This window comes from Ambystoma mexicanum, chromosome 7q, assembly GCF_040938575.1.
Source record: "Ambystoma mexicanum isolate Mex_15411 chromosome 7q, UKY_AmexF1_1, whole genome shotgun sequence".
In the NCBI taxonomy this organism is placed as follows: Eukaryota; Metazoa; Chordata; class Amphibia; order Caudata; family Ambystomatidae; genus Ambystoma; species Ambystoma mexicanum.
Window position 1 is genome coordinate 291,472,124 of NC_090941.1, and position 17,520 is coordinate 291,489,643.

General features: G+C 46.4%; 1 long non-coding RNA gene across 1 annotated transcript in view; it reads left to right on the forward strand.

Annotated features, from left to right (window-relative positions):
* The first annotated feature begins 3,697 nt into the window (after window positions 1-3,697).
* LOC138528414 (uncharacterized) overlaps window positions 3,698-17,520 on the forward strand; it is a 384,004-nt gene continuing 370,181 nt past the window's right edge. Inside the window, exon 1 of the long non-coding RNA XR_011284137.1 lies at window positions 3,698-3,961. This is a non-coding gene — a long non-coding RNA (uncharacterized lncRNA). The remainder of the gene's footprint in view (window positions 3,962-17,520) is intronic.

Sequence of the window (17,520 nt, forward strand, 5' to 3'; positions counted from 1 at the left end):
TTGGTCGGGTGTATTTCTGGAAGCATGAACATGTAGCTCTACAGACTTGTCTTGCAAGACAATAAAGCAGTCTTTTGTCTTTCCTACTACCAGGGAATGATAGCGAGGGCTCTGTTTCTCTGATAATATATCGACAGGCTGAGAAATAAGTAGACAGCTAGATCGATAGATACTCACTGACACACACATAGATAAGATAGATAGATATCACAGACATGCACATCACTACATAGGTAGATGGCTAGCGAGTGAGCTAAATGGATAGATACACTGAGAACTTGATAGAAATATAGATAGACTAAGAAATAGACATATATATAAATATATATATATATATATATATATATATATATATATATATATATATATATATATATATAAATAGACTCAGAGAAAGCTAGACAGATAGATACATACATATATACATAGATACATGATGGATAGATAACACAGACACACATAGTTAGCTAGATAGATATATTATAGCCAGATAGATAACTAGATAGATATCACAGACATGCACATCGCCAGATAGACATATATATATATATATATATATATATATATATATATATATATATATATATATAGATGGAGAGATAGATAGATAGATAAATACATAGATGCATAGGTACATAACGGATAGCTAAATATCACAGACACACATAGCTAGCTAGATAGACTATAGCTAGATAGGTAGCTAGATAGATATATATCACAGACATGCACATCACTAGATAGACAGATAGATATATATATAGATGGAGAGATAGATAGATAGATAGGTAGATAGATAGATACATACATACATACATACATACATACATAGGTACACAATGGATATCTAGATATCAAAGTCGAACATAGCTAGCTAGATAGATAGACTATAGCTAGATAGGTAGCTAGATAGATATCACAGACATGCACATCACTAGATAGACAGATCGAAATGTAGATAGATGGAGAGCTAGCTAGCTAGATAGATAGATAGATAGATAGATAGATAGATAGATAGATAGATAGATTGATAGATTGATAGATAGATAGATAGATAGATAGATAGATAGATAGATAGATAGATAGATAGATAGATAGATAGATAGATAGATAGATAGATAGATAGGTACACAATGGATATCTAGATATCAAAGACAAACATTGCTAGCTAGATAGATAGACTATAGCTAGATAGGTAGTTAGATAGATATCACAGACATGCACATCACTAGATAGATAGATAGATAGATAGATAGATAGATAGATAGATAGATAGATAATAGACAGTTAGATATCACAGACACACATAGCTAGCTAGATAGATAGACTATAGTTCGATATATAGCTAGATAGATAGCACAGACATGCACATCGCTAGCTAGACAAATAGATACATACATAGATACATAATGGACAGCTAGATATCACAGACACACACAGCTAGATAGATAGATAGAGAGGTAGACTGAGAACTTGATAGACATATAGATAGACTAATAAATTGATAGGCAGATATATACAGAGATAGATAATAAATAGACTCAGAGAGAGAGAGAGGTAGATAGATACATATATACATATTGGGCCTCATTGCACGGATGGCGGTAAGGGATTACCGGCACCGGTAAGGGCACTGGTGCCGGTAATCCCTTACCGCCCTACTACGAGGTCCCTTTGCTGGTCCCTACCTTAACGGCTGGTTTTACCAGCCTTTAAGGACGGGACCCGCTAAGGGATCTTGGAGGCAATTACGGTACCGCAATTTGCGGTACCGTAGTTGCCGCCTTCCCCATTCCCATTGAACCCTATGGGGGCTCAAATGGGAATGGGGAAGGGCCAATGGTGAATGGGGAATTACCACCCCGCCAACCTTGGAATGGGCGGTAATTCCACCATTCACCATGGCGGGATCGGTAAATTACCGGCGCCAACCATGGCGCTAATAGCACATGGTTACCGCCTTCCGTGTAATGAGGCCCACATACATAATGGATAGATAGATTTCACAGACATGCACATCGCTAGATAGATAGATGGGTAGCTAAATAGTCTATATGGCTATCAAGTTCTCAGTCTATTGTTCTAGCTCACTCTCGATGTAAGAAATTGATAGATATAGATGGACTCAGAGAGCAAGATAGAGAGCTAGATAGATAGCTAGCTAGATAGATAGATAGCTAGAGAGCTAGATTGATAGATAGATACATAGAGAGCTAGATAGATCGCTAGATAGATAGATCGATAGATAGATAGATAGATAGATAGATAGATAGATAGATAGATAGATAGATAGATAGATAGATAGAGAGCTAGATGGATAGATAGATAGAGAGAGAGATGGATAGATAGATAGATAGATAGATAGATAGATAGATAGATAGATAGATAGATAGATAGATAGATAGATAGATATAGATGGATAGATAGATAGATAGATAGATAGATAGAGAGAGAGAGAGATAGATAGATAGATAGATAGATAGATAGAGAGCTAGATAGATAGATGGATAGATAGAGAGAGAGAGAGATAGATAGATAGATAGATAGATAGATAGATAGATAGATAGATAGATATAGAGGTAGATATATAGATAGATAGATAGATAGATAGATAGATAGATAGATAGATAGATAGAGACATAGATAGAGATGGATAGATAGATAGATATAGATGGATATATAGATAGATAGATAGAGATATAGATAGAGATGGATAGATAGATAGAGATATAGATAGATAGATAGATAGATAGATAGATAGATAGATAGATAGATAGATAGAGAGAGAGAGAGATAGATAGATACGGGTCAGGGAACAGGATGGTGTGAGGGTGCAAAATTGCACACATGTAAGACTATGAAATACGGTTATATATATATATATATATATATATATATATATATATATATATATATATATATATATATATATATATATGCACAGTCGCGTATGTCAGAATCCACACACTTCGTTATGCACGTTACACCTAAATGTGAATGTTGGTGTGCATGTATAAAACACTGGTGCTGTGTTCTCGGAATGCTTCTCTTGGACGGGCACATGCTTACCCGTGGCCCTGGCGCCTGTGCCCGCAAGCCGTCGGCCGCTCAGCTCCACAGAACCGCAGCAGCCCACAATATAAACCCGCCGGCCTTCCCTCTTTTGAGTTTTTACCTTCAGCGAGTATTCCTTAGAAAGGAGTGCGATCACATTTCCTAAAGAAATCTCTGCTACATGCACGCACGCACCCACGCCCACATACACGCGCGCTCACTCGCACCCCTCAGCCACTCGAGATACGGCGATGCGAAAACACGCAGCGCACTGCACTTGAGCGTGGGTGCAGCCATCACCTGCGCGCCGGCCGCGCCCTCTTCCTGGTAGACTCTAGCGGGCATTGATCAGAAGAGAAGAGAGGCTGGCAGCACCCAGCAGAGGAAATTCACTTAGTTACACCAGACTTTTTTCCTCCCACTGAAGCAGTGTTGACAATAAACATTTAATGAAGGCAGAGACTTGGGTGTCTCCAGACGGTGTCAGAATCCTTTAAAAAGCCCATTAGCCTGGCTCCCCCCCTCGACCCCCTCTTCAAACACTGCGCACCTTACCATAACATTATAGCAACCAAAAAGCCCAAGCACCCCCAAAACAAAGCCCGCTTCGCGTGTTTCCTTGAAGCGCCCACGCGTCTACGCTGTTTCCACCGATTCCGAGGTCTCGCGCCTTCTGCAACGAAAAGCCTCCTCGCCCCGCATTACCGCTGCTTAAGGAAATGTTAAATACAGTTAATGCAATATTAATCGCCCTTTGGTGATATAAAATGCAATATTTTCAGGCGGCCACCGAGCTGTTGTAGAGGGAGAGCCGGTGCAAACAGCCACAGTCGCGTAGTGGCGAGGAACAGCTCGGGTTGCGTTGCCTTTCTTGAGCTTTTGGCTGCCAAGGCAGGCGCGCTGTAACGGGGTAAGGACATTTCTTTTCTCCGCGGTCTGTCGCTGGGAGGGCCGGGGCGGCAGATGGGCTGGGATGCGATGTCCGCGAGTCGCAGAGAAGACAAGCCGAATAACTAATAATGATTTGTGTTAATTCCGTGCAACTGTGTGACTTTATTAAAGCCGAGTTGGGAGGGGAGGGAGCCCTGGGACGGGAGAAGATGGGGCTACGTGGGAACAGCCCGGCGTGGACTATACAGCGAGGACAACCTCAGTATTCGTTGTTGGCTTCCGAGGCAGACGCACTACTTGGCTCCATTTATTCGTCTTTCGGAGGCAACAGAGGAGAATTTAACACCCGGTGCAGTGTTGCGTTAGACGCGCTGTTCATATAAGCGGTGGGGGGGGGGGGGGGGGGGGGTTTAAGAGAAGGCACACATTTAAAACGAACCGGAGCTTAACTTCCTCGCCCAAGTCTTGACCTGAAGAATAGCCTTAACTGGGCGCAGGGCGTCCAGAAGAAACATGTTTACACATTTGAGGCCGGGCTTCTGCGTTTCACATGAGTCTGGCAGAGGGGCTGCTCCTGTTATGAATGGGGTGGCGGGTTTGTTTCTGGGAAAAGAGAACATTGCGTAGCCGTGCGCAGTCTGTGGGGGAGGAAAGCGCAGGGCAGCGTGTGGGAGCCGTAGGAGGGTACCAGGGCCGTGATATATTTGGAGAAAGGGTGTGCACTTGGCTGATGACACTTTACTTCCCCGGCTGCTCTCCTCCGCCTAAAGGCACGAGGCTGCCAATAAAACACCATCAAAGCGCCACATTAGGCGGGTGGCCGGGATCAGACGAGGGGCGCGGGTTGTGGCTAATGCTTAATGGCTCTCAACAGGGACCCTCGGAGGGGGAGAGGCGCAGGCAAGGGGGGGGGGGGCGGTATGCTCCAGGCACAGCCCCTCCGTGCCTGCCCACACCGCGGCCCCTTGCACGGTGTCCGTGTAGGCGAGGCTCGCGCTCGGCCTGGCTGTGCCGCACTGCAGGCCACGTTGCTTCCCTTAAGAGTTTATATGTTCTTTTTAAAACCACTGCAGTGCCTTCAGTCTTTGCTGGCTCTGCCTGGTTCTTGTCCAGACTTGGTTACTTCTTAATCCATGTTTCTTTTCTTCAGATAAATGTGTGTTGGGCGGTCAGGACGTCTGACCCGTAATGCACGCGGCCCCTTACCACACACAATGCAGTTAATGTACTTACTTTTCACATTTTGAAACAGTGGGCGGGACTCTTCTTGTTTGTGTAAATATTCACACACGCGTACACACGCATTTTGTGTTGTAAAGAGTTCTTTTTTCCTGTCATTGAAGTGTTACGTTCATTTGTCTCCGCTGCGTTGTGGACACGACAGCTGTGGGCAGAAAAGAACATATCAAAGGGGTAGGTTGTGATTTCGAGGGGGGGGGGCACTGCGAGGTTTTCTCGAGTGTTTGGGCCCGTTGTGTGTGTGTGTGTGTGTGATGCCGGGATGCAGTGGCGAGGGACTGGCGTGTAGACTGTCATTGGGAGGTTGTGGAGCGGTCAGTGTGGTATCAAGTTGCAGAGGGTCGCCGGGATGGTGGGTGGGTCAGTGTGCAGGCTGTGCTCCGCCATGGGGGCTTTCTCGAGCCGGGGTCTCTCCAGACTGCACCGAGCCTCTAATATGCTCATGGCCCGAGGGGAGGCCCGGGGTGCCAGCCCAGGCTGCGCCGCGCGCCATATGGCAGCCCGGCAGCCACGCGGGGCCATTAATCACCGGAACAGCCCGGCCCCCGTCGCTGCGGATGCATCGCGTGCGTGGGGCCTTTTGCTGTAGTAAAATGCAGCACTCTACCAGCAAGCAGGCAGACAACACCATGTCACGACACATGCAAAATATCGCAACTTGGACCCGTTTAACCGATCTGGACCTGGCCTTTCAATGGTGCGAAAGAAACACACTTAGAATGAACATTCCGATGTCCATATATTACCCAAACTAGCCCGCGAGATGGCTACTTGACTGTCCCCTGTGAGGGGATGACTTATGTCCTTCTTCATATAGCGCTTTAGCCCTGGGGCCTGTAGGCGCTGTAATTCAGATTGATACTGTACACTACCTAAAGTGCGGAGTTTTAAGTAATTTCCTTATGAGAGAGGTATTGATATGGAGTGACCTTGGGCAATGCTCGTGCTGGAAACGGAAGGGTTTATAAACAACAATGGTATCACAACGTGACGACCAGGGAGACATTAATGTGAGCGGTCAATGGGGAGTGCGTGCGGGAGTGGGTGAGTAGGTGGGTAGATGGGTGACTGAATGGGCGAGTGGGTGGGTGGGGGAACGGTTAAGGGACTGTCAGGGTGGGGAACTGGTGGGCGGGTTGAGTAAAGGTGTGAATGGGAAACTGGGTGGATGAAAGAGTCAAGAATTGGGGCGATCCAACAAGTGGATTTGTAAAATGGCACTAAACCCCTCAACATGCTTCTAGGCGCTTAGCATCCGAGTAACAAGGTGGCAGTGAAAAGTCGATAACTACTGCCTGAGCAGCATGTATACAAGGCGCGTTCGTTGCCTAGGATGTGTGGTGCTGCACCGCGGATAATACTGCAGGCCACTAGCCCGCGCCCCCTCAGAGGAACAGCCCGAATCACGCTGCCTTGCTTTCAGGACGGGCCCAGGCTGCGATGAATACACCGGCGGCTTCAGGTGCGACACCAGTTATTAAAATGCCCAAGAAAGCAGCCACTCTCTCTCACACACGCGCGCACGCACGCACACACACTGCCTGCGCGGGACCTACGCGCCAACGGTGCTTAACAAGCACGCGGATTGGCCGGGGTCATGACCTGGGAGCCACGAGGCCACCGGGAATACTCTGCAGGTCATTTTTGTCGCCACTTTTTGCACCCGACTGTGTGAACCTTGAGCGAAACAAACGTGCGGCGTTGCCCGCTGACCACCCTCTGTGTGTGTAGTTCAAATCCTATGTGCACCTGCTTCCTTATCATGTCTCCCGGAGTGAGTGTGTACGTGCCATGGTCGCGGGCATTCCCTGGTGTCAGTACAGCGCGTTGTTCATGTGTGTGGGCGCCCGCCTCTCGGCTCTGTGCACGTGCCTCTGCTGGATGTCCGTGTGTGTCCGTCTGTATGTTTAAGTGCCCTTTTGTGTCTACTGTGTGTGTTTGTTTGAGCGTGTGCGTCTGTGTATGAGGGCCACTGTGTGAGCTTGTGTTGTGTGTGGCGTTTGAAAATGGCTGATGTGTGTTTGCGCTCCTGTCTGTAGGTGTGTGTATACCCCTGTGTGGTGGATAGCGGGATGTCTGATCAGCGTGTATGTGTGCGCCGGTGCGTGTGCTGGTGTGGCTGCCTGTGCTGTGGCATGGTGTCTGTGTGCCTGAGTATGGGTCTGTATGAGCGCGCGTCATAGTGTGTCAGTGTGCAGGTGTGGATGTCTGAGAGGGATAGAGTTGGGAGAGGGGGGGGGGTCGTTTCTGGTTTCGACGGCTATTTATGGAGACAGTGACCGCCCTCTTGCACCCCACCGTCCAGCCCACTTCCTGGTGAAAGGCTGGAACCCACCTATCTGTCGCTTCGGGTTTCCGAAGACTCGTAACTTCATTCCTCCGGGCTATTCATCAGCGCAGTAATTAAACCAGCAAATGGATGTAAATAAAGTGAAATTGGTTTCATGACAGATGAGCCGAAGAGGCCCCTGACATGAAACAAGGCAGGACAATAATTATTTCTGCGCCGGGCTATATGCGGCGGCGCGCCAGCTGCGTTTATTAGGAGCTCCGCGGCACTGGCTGCGAGGAGACAAGAGCCGAGGACTCGCTTTAATTTGACATTATTTTTTGCATCCTAAAGGGGTAATAGGAAAGTACACACGAGGCGGGAATATTGGAAGGGAGTATTGCAAAGCCACGGAATTAGAAATGTGTTAAATGCATACGTAGATTGCGCGTGGGTCTGTGCGTGCGGGGGACTGAGTGCGTGTGAGTATTTACATGTCAACTCGTTCGAAAACTGTACCCCACATAAGCAGACATTCTAGTTGTCTACACTTTAAATTGTATGCCTCCAACATCCTCAAACACACACACCATAGCACACACCAAACAACTAAATTGGCTAATATATATATATATATATATATATATATACATATATATCCCAATTTAGTTTGTCTGTCTCTGTCATATATGTATATATGTGTGAGTGTGTGTGTGTGTTTGGGTGTGTGTTTTGTATTATATATATATATAGGAGCGGGTGAGTGTAGCGCATTTAGCCGAGCTTATCTGCCCTCGACCAGTAAGTGCAACGTGGGATAAGACATATGGACACAGAGAAATATCAGAATATTAGAATACACCCAATCTTTCAATAGCCAATACACGTGTTTACATGTCCATATCCTGTTGGTTTTCGTTGGCCTACCCGCTGCATATGTGTCATACATGCACCAAGAGACAGTGTGATCAAACATTCCTCCTCACAGGTGAGCCACCGGTAGAGGCAGGCTGCCCCTCTCAATGCTACAGCCCCTGTTGGACATCTCCCCTTATCCATGCAGCAGCGTAACCGCAAATGGCAACGGCTGACAGACACATCCAATGTATCTGGCCAGGGCCTTAAGAGTTTACTCTGCAACGCCTTCCTTTTCTATCTACCCCTACAGGCTCCACCTCGGGACGATAGCTCATGGGTAACGTGCTCGCCTTGGAAGCATGGCCACACGGAGCATCACAGGTTCTGTCCCCGGGTTCGCGCTTAGAATCCTCTGGGTATTAAGCGCGTTATAAATAACCTATCGTATCATATCACCCATAGATTTACTTTATGCAGAAGTTCAAGGCGCCGCTCTCAACCATCTCAGCAATCGGACGCACGCGGGGTCGATTGCGACTGGGCTGCAGGCTGTTTGCCCAGAGACATCTAAATCCATACCACTGCCAGGCGGGAAAAGATACATTTAAATCTATGCTTCCGCGGCTGGTGATGGCCTCACGCCACCACTCTGTAAATGCCAAGCCCAAAGCAGGCCGACGGACGTGCATCGTAGGCCATCTGCCGTAATGAAGTGCCACGAACTTGTCATGTCGGGCATGAGGCACTATACAAGACAGAGTACATCTATTAATGTAAGCAGTCGTGACCCCGTCTCCACCCCCAATGAGACACGTGTGCGCCCCTCCGCTCATTAAGAATTCCCCCTATCGGCTCCACCAAAGTCCCCGGGAAGAGGAGATTATTTTGAGTGATTGGTGAGAACAAGGGAAGTGATTAAGTCGAGCAGAAACGATTATGGGTGGGGCGTCCCTTTCACACAATCGTGCACAACTGCACAGTGTACCGGCAGCAATGGCGCAGCATTCTCACCTTCACCAATCAAGAATGCGCATCACAGTGGAGTCTCGCTCACTGGCCAATAAGGCAACATCCGCAGTGGAGAGCTCGGCCAATAGCGGCGTTCACTCAAGCAAGGTCTGTCAGACAGGTGCACGTGTCGCAGTTTCTCACTGTTCAGCACCACGGACAGCGCCCAGCGACCCACTCTTATGCATGGTGGACAGAGAACCGCCTAGCACCACCCCTAGCAAGACCATGCCCTCAACGCAATGGGCAGCTCACAGCGACTATTGCTGGTGGAGTACACCATCAGTCCCATACATAGCACTCCCCCTCCAAGCACCCGGGAGTGTGCCCTCAACACCACGGACATATCCAACACCCAGAACTGGGGTAGCACCATGGACAGGTCCCGCACATTAACATGGGGGATGCGTGTATCTTCAGCAACGAGAGCAGCACCCCGCCTAACTTTACCTAGCCCTAGAAGAGTGAGCCCTCCCTCATCCCCAGTCCCATATTACCGGAAGAGTGATGCCTAAGGACAACACCCAGACGCTAACACGCCTAACTCCTTCCTAGTATATCACACTTTCAACACCTAGCTGATCCTAGCAGGGGCGTACACTTTTATTTTTCCTGGCACGGGCCTGGCTGGAGGGGTATCGGGCCCCGTAGCACCCGCCTACTCGGCGCCCCTGGATCTTATCTCCGGGCGTCAGAGGAGTCTCTCTGCACTCCCTGTCCTCAGCGCCAGACCCGCCTCTGATCTCCATGTCTTCAGCACGATACCCCGCGGCCCCCTAAACCTCGACCCCAGAAGTGTGTGCACCCGACAGCAAAGCCAACTTTTCGCACCCGGCACCAGCCTCAGTGCAGAGTACTCTGCCCCGTAAGCTTGCCCCTAGCAGAGCAGGGACAGTGTGCACTCAGCACGCAGGACAGCGCCCGCCCCAGTAACCAGCACACTCTCTGCATCATTGCTTGGCGTCCCCTCGTGACACCGTGGACAGCCTTCGTGCTCAGGTTTGGGGCGATGGCCGGAGTGCCCTCAGCACGAGAGGGCAGAGGGAAGGAAACCTCTGCCAGCTCCCTGCGTAGATTGCCCATAAACAGCAATTCCACGCCTGCCAGAGCCCTGGGTGCGCAGAGCACCAACTTTGGAACATTCACGCCACACCCATCCAGCGTCGAGCGCGGCAACTGCCCTCCGAGAGCAAGTTTTGTCGAAGGCAGAAACAACCTTTTCTTCTAAGCGTGTACATTCCACAAACATTAAGGAGAGAGCAACTCTTGCGCCAGCCGCGCGAACCCTAGTAGAAAGAAGGATCAGTGGGTCGGTGCACTTGAAACTGAAACACGGGTCACAAGTGCAAATCCTCACTGAAACACCCCTTTTTTGCCGATAACATTAGTGCAAACACGAAAGTGCCAATTTAAAATTCAGAATTATTTCAAGAAGTCAGTCTTTCAAATTCACAAGTCGCATTGAGGTGGGTAATATCGGGGGTATTTAGAGAACTACGAAACTGTATTATCATTATCAATTCGTACAATTAATAATACTGTTAATTATCATATAATACGTATTTCAAATTTCCAAATATTTAAATCGGTCTCGAGCCCGGCCACGGGTTCTTGTGGTGATTTGATTTTATTTAAAAATCAGGATGAAAGGAGGGGCCGCTTTAACTACTCTTAGAAGACGGGGAGGCACGCGCCTGCCTTTTAATTAGAGCGCGGTTTGCACAGAGGGAGCATATGGCGGAGAATGTCAGGCGCGGGGTGCCAGGGGCAGCTCCGGCGAAATCTGTATGCACCCCTTCCCCTCCCCCGTGACTTCTATTTGTTCAGTAATCTTCGGCATCACGGCTAAATCTGGGAGCGCTCGTGCACTCCAGGTTGTTGTTGACTCAACGTCAAAATTCAATCACTGGGGGTTTTGCATCAGCCGGACCACTTATTTGTCTAATAAATCCGTCATTTTGTAAGAAAAATATTTGAGCAGCCGCACTTGACCCCTCGCTATCGGCGGGTCCCGCTTACCCAGGACGGCGGAAGCTCCGTGATCATCCACGCGCGCCCCGGGATTGGATGCGGGATGGACATGTCTGTTTAAAACACCTCGTTATGGATTTGGACACGACTCTGTCGTTGATGCATTTTTTTTTTAAACACGATTTCCAATTGGCCAACTTTTTAGAATGCTGTCCGCACCCCTGAGCAAGCACCACGCGACACTTACGTGTACTAGAGCGAGAGGTTTTGTGGAGGGTGATGTTGTGCAGAGTGGTTGTGTGCTCTCGTTCGGTTGCGGGAGTGTATTGCAAGCTCCCTTCGCAGTGCAGTGCAGTCTGTGCTTGAAACGCACGTTTCTTTCCTGTAATTTTCGCCATTTCCAGACTTTGCGGATAACAGCGCGTTTCGAGTTGTAGGAAAACTCCCGTCTAAGGACAGAAGTACGATACGAACTCTTGGCCACGTCACCCTTATTGTTTGTTGTCCTGAATGAATTAAACTAACATTTTTCGGAAGATCCCTTGTGCCTTAGTCGATTTTTCCGTTCCTCAACCCCTCGCAAGGGGATACTCAGTAGGCAGGGGTCCTCCATCATAACCACCCAAGCGTGGTTTGTTCAGGGAGCAACAGCTGCGGCACGCACGTGACGGCATACGCACACCACTCCGCACTTTAATACAAATATCCCAGCTTTCTTCTCAGTATATCATTGCCACTCCTCAATCTTTTATTTGCAGAGCGCTCACGTCCCCCCCCTGCCTTGCGTGAGAAGTATACCCAGTTCCGTTTTTTCCCTTTGAATTCTGGGACTTGAAGTTTTTTCTTTCCCATTTTAAATGTAGGACATCTACAACGTCTAGAATTCCAAGACAAAAAGGACGGGATGACTTTCTTGCACATTGTGTGGGGAAACATGAGTGCTCTGAATATTACGGAGATCCATTTTAATTTTTAATTTACCCTCTTTCATAAATTTGGCTATAAATGTCTCTTAACATTATACACATCAACATGTATTTTTTTCAAGTAATGCATTAACCCATAGTTTTGGCATCGAGAATTAACATGTCAATGGCGGTATTTCTACACATTCCTTTTGGGGACATATACGGTTATTTTAAAATAGAAATTAAGTATTGATCCAAGGATCATTCAAATGATCCATCCCATCCATCCATCCCTCACTCTCTGCGGATCAGTTGCACATATAATCACATTTTTCAGTTCCATGATGTGTGTGCAGACTAGTATTTCTGGCACTTGCCTTGTTGCCTAAGGTTGGATAAAAGGGCCCTCTGTGGTGAAATAGCCCCTGGATGCGAGAACTAAAGAGGCCAGACTCAGTTGTAAGGACTCACCAAATTCCTGGACTTGTACAGAGATGATGTCTAACATAAGGCCTATGAAATCAAAGCAAAAAGGAGTGAACTTAGGCCTCAAAATCTCAAGATGCTTAAAGATGCAAACTGTCTTGCATAAAGGAAAGACACATGTCAATGTTTGGCAAAATCTTAGAGAGCTGAAATAACATTCTCAGAAACCGCAGTGCCCAGAATCTCAAATGAAAATGCCAAGATTGTGTTTCAAGCCGTTGCATGAAACAAAACCTTTTTTTTTACTGTGAAATAAACAAATACCTATCATTTCATTTTTTCCTTTGAACTAATAATAATATGTTCAGCAAAATGTTTGCAAGACTTTCAAAATGTGAACTTGGTTTCTGTCTATCACAAGTCCATCAAATATTAAACAACAGTGCACAGAGTCTATAATGTGATGCTGAACTGGGGTTAATCACCTGCAGTAAAATGGAGTTTCTTTCATGTGTGAACTAAATAGAATGACATTACGTTTTTCCTCCAAAGTGACAATCTGCAAAGCAAAATGTTCACCAAAGCCAGTAAAAGTGTGATTACATTGTTCTTCTTTAACAACTGTATGCAATGGACAACTTTGGAGGACACTTATATATACTAAAACTGAGTGCATTCTAAAGAGCTTATTCAAAAGTAAAATGTGAGTTAAAAGGCCATTTGTGGCTGAGTTTGAAAGGCCTTGTGCTGCTTTTTTCAAGAGCTGAAACTGAATTATTTCCCTTCGTTGTCCTGAAGACCAAGCCCTAGCCTGTAAATCCAAACACCAGTGCCTTCCCTTATAAATACAAGAAATCAGATACTTTGCGATCAAATTCACGGGGTGGACCAAATAAAGGCAGGTCTGTTCTCCAGCATTTATGACCTCCGGGTCACACAAATCCATAAAAAAGTGCATTAGTGGTCATTAGCGCTTGGAGTGGGTAGGATAATCTAAACACAGATCCCTCTCTTGATGTCACATACTTGAAGAAGAGAAACAAAACTGGAAGAGCAAGGGTGGGGGCCAGAGCCAAGGAGTGGTTTGGCTGCCCATTGTGTAAAAGGGGAGAAATGTATTTTATTGTGTAAAATTGACAATATTCATTGCACCACAGTCACTGTAGGATTTTTGGAAAGGTGAAAGTTAACCCCTTCTAACCATCTAAAAACGATTTTGGTGGGATAAACATAACTGAAGTTATAAATGAAAATGTGATTTGGGCTGTGCTGTCATTGCCAGGCATGCAAACATTTTATAGATCATGCCAATCATAATTCACATGACACAGGTAAAATTGCATGTTTTTCAATGATATGGCTCTGAAGTAAATGAAGAAAAACTGTAGCTCTGCACATGAACGACATACAGACTTCTGATTAGTGTCATTGGACAAGCAGCAAAATGTAGTTTTCAAAAATGCATTCTTATCAGTGAAACCGTGGAAGTTAAGGGTACTTGCAAAATAGTGAGATTTTAAGTGCAAAATCATGACCCAGCCTACCTTTCACAGGGAGATGATGAAGGTCTCTCCTCCCTTAGAGTCCCAAAGCACTTCCACATCCCTGTGTCCTATCAGCACTCAGGGGGTGAGTTGGGTAGTGAGCATTAGCCAATCCCTTCTGCGGGAATCATGACACATGAGTGATGTCATCTGCCCTGTAACTAAGCTAACTTGCCTCAGAGCACGACTTTTCCCACTAATTCCATGAGGTGACCTACTGCCAAAATCTGGAGAAACATCCCAGCAGAGGGAGACCTAATCTGGCAGTGGAGACAGGAAACAGGAGATTTAGAAGCTGACTTGGCACCCCTTGGAGGACTCAGCAGAGACCTTGACTGACCCCCTTTTGGCATCCCAGCAGTGTGCCCTGACACTCTGACGCCCAGCCCAGACCTCTCCTGTAAGTAGAAATACTCCAAGCCATAGATTGTATAAGCACTATATTCTTTCAACATTGCCTTAGATATTTCCCCATGGAAAAATCCCATCCCCTGCTTACCTGTGTATTTTAGTTATTGTCCATTTGAAAAATCCCCCATTGCCTGTGTAGATCCTTAGCATATTTATCCAAGTAAATCAGTTAATTCCCCTATTGAATTCATGCGATCTGTATTGGAGGAATTCAAAACCAACTATCTTTTCCCAGTGTTTTGTGTGCCGTTATAGTCATAAAGATTTGCCAAAAGAATTAAACCCACAGCCCTGCTCACACGTGTGTGCTCAGGAAGTGAAAACAAAATTGTCCCTGTGTCCATTGTGTTCTGAAAAATGAATTCCCATTTGCAATTTCTTTCTCCCATTGCCATTGTGTTAAACATCCCAAAATCTATTTTCCCATCATGCTCTGAGAAGAAATTTAAAGCCCTGTGTGTTATTGTCAGGTGTGGCAAAACACATTTTTCCCATTGCATCTCTGTCTCCTCGTTCTGCAAGTAACCCAAAATCTGATTTTCACATTGTGTGCTGACTAAGATTCCCCACATCCCTGCCTGCCCTTTTAGTGTAAGAAAAACAAATTCCCTTTCTTTCTATTCTTTCCCATATCAGTTGTGATAAATAATTAAAAAACCCATTTCACCATTGTGTTTTGCGAACACATTTTCACCTTTCCTTTCTGTCTCCCATATTATTTCTGTGAGCATAACAGCAAAACCGATTTTTCCCTTGTGCTTCCCACTCCCTGCCACTGCCTTCGATTCAAAGGAATCAAGTCAAAATAGATGTTTGTCGTGTGAGGGTTGCTTGGGGAAAAGTGTCACTTTGTGTGCATTAATTTTCTTTGTGCATTTTGAACTGTTATTTGCCTGTATTGGTGGGTGATGTAAAAGGACATTCTTGTCACTGTCTGTTCTTGAGTAATATCAGTGTCCTACTTACAAATGTTTATTTTGTTTTATGTTGCCACAATATTGTTCAGTGATGTAAGCTGTTTATTCTAATTAATAAATATCTTCTTAATACACACAGGCCTTGTTCCTAGTCCATTGGGGCACTGGGTATTCGTTGGGGTTGTGTGCGAGATGGCCGGATGCCTTCTCAAAAAGGACCTGTATTATAGAAATAAAAGTGTTTTTATTGTGCCCCCCGTTCATTGTAGGGGAAGGAGATCCCTGACTTGTTTGTGACCGTATAATAAACCGCTACAGCCCATCCTGTTGTCATGTGACCAGCAATTTGATGCATTGGTTTGCTGTAGTTCAATCTGCTAGGTAGCCCCAGATGTGGATGCTTCCCGGCCCATCCTTGATCATATCAGGTGCAATAGAGAAAACAAAGGTAAAACTCTACCTCAGAGCACTGAAAAAGTAGAAAAACCCAAAGGTCATTGTGAGGAATTCGACCATCCGCACCGTGGGTGTGTGCTCACCTGGGCTTGCTTTTTTGATGTTTTATATGAAATTGAACGATGGTAGATCAACCTCTGGAAAATGTGGGGGCTATTCCGCACACACTTTCCTTTGCTCACCGCACAACATACACATACACCCATGTATTCTGGGTGGACACAGCCTACAGGCGCAGTCCTCTGTGTCATATTTAGTTGGGATCTGACAGTTGGAGTACACAATGCATCTCAGAAGGGGGAGGGCCAAAACATTCCTCCTGCCATGCCCAGCCTAATTAACTTTCAAAGGCTTCATGGATCTGTCCTGTCTGTTTGTTGACCCACTGCAGATGGTGGCAGCAATTAACTTAATTAACAAACTAACAGAGTTACTTCAAACAGGCCCACATGGGGCCTGACTGCACAGTCAAAAACAAAGGAGACAGGAAACCACAACATTCTTTTCATATGCAATGTGTCAACCTGAAGCCAGCTCCCACCCTAAAGTATCAATGACAGTGACCTGTCATGTTTGGGACTATGTGTTTACAATAGGCAACCCCCGCAGGGTGACCCCATTCAGAAGGTATGAGTGTGTGGATTGATGGAGACAGAAAGTCTTTTCTAGCCACAACTTCAACGGAGGCCTGCCGCTTTAATCAGGAATGACAGAAAACTCCATTAACTAGAGAGACCCTTTGATCCACAACAGACAGGAAGATGGGTGGGACGTAGTATTGCATGTTTTCACTCCTTTACCTTTTATGTCCCAAAGCACTCTGGTTATGACCTCATGCATAAAGGAGATTGTTGGTGGGGACCCAGGATTGGTTCATTAAGGTAGGCTAAGCCTTCACTAATCACTGTGGCCCATTTGGCTTTAAAAGAGGGCAGAGGCCCGTTTTTGAGCAGATCATCTGAAGACTTTGCAAGGAGTAACAGGAAGAACTCATTTAGGCCCTGGCTGAAGGTACAGTCTGCCTTATAGCTTCCGCATGTGAAGGAAGGCCAGGATTTCCCAAGAGGGAAGCAAGATCCCTCCCCTAAACATTTCCGAGGGAGCAGAGGTAGACATTGAATCAAGAGGACCCTCCAGCAGCTCCAGAACCGGTATCCAGCCAGTGCACAGCATACTTTGCTATGCTCTGCAGCAAGCTTCCTAGGTGGGAAGTGCCAGAGAGTCTCTGAACCAAACTAAGGACAAGGTAGTTGCCTGAAACACTCTCCTCAGCTTTTGGGCTGTGCGCCCTAAAGGATGACACAAGCCCAGTGAAGAAGCTAGGAGGATTTCATCTAGAAGTATTCACTGCCATCTGCCTTAAAGGACATTTTTGAGCCAGTCCAGCCCCTCGAGCTGCAACCGACTGCACTGCTGACTGTTGTTACACCACAGTTGCTCATGCCATTCAAGATGCTTCCAGCAGTGCTTCAGACCTGCCGGCCAGCACTGAGACAACGATTCCTGACCCTGGGACACCATTTAGGCCAGCCTACAGCCGTCTGTCCAGCCTCACTCACCAAACAGCCTGC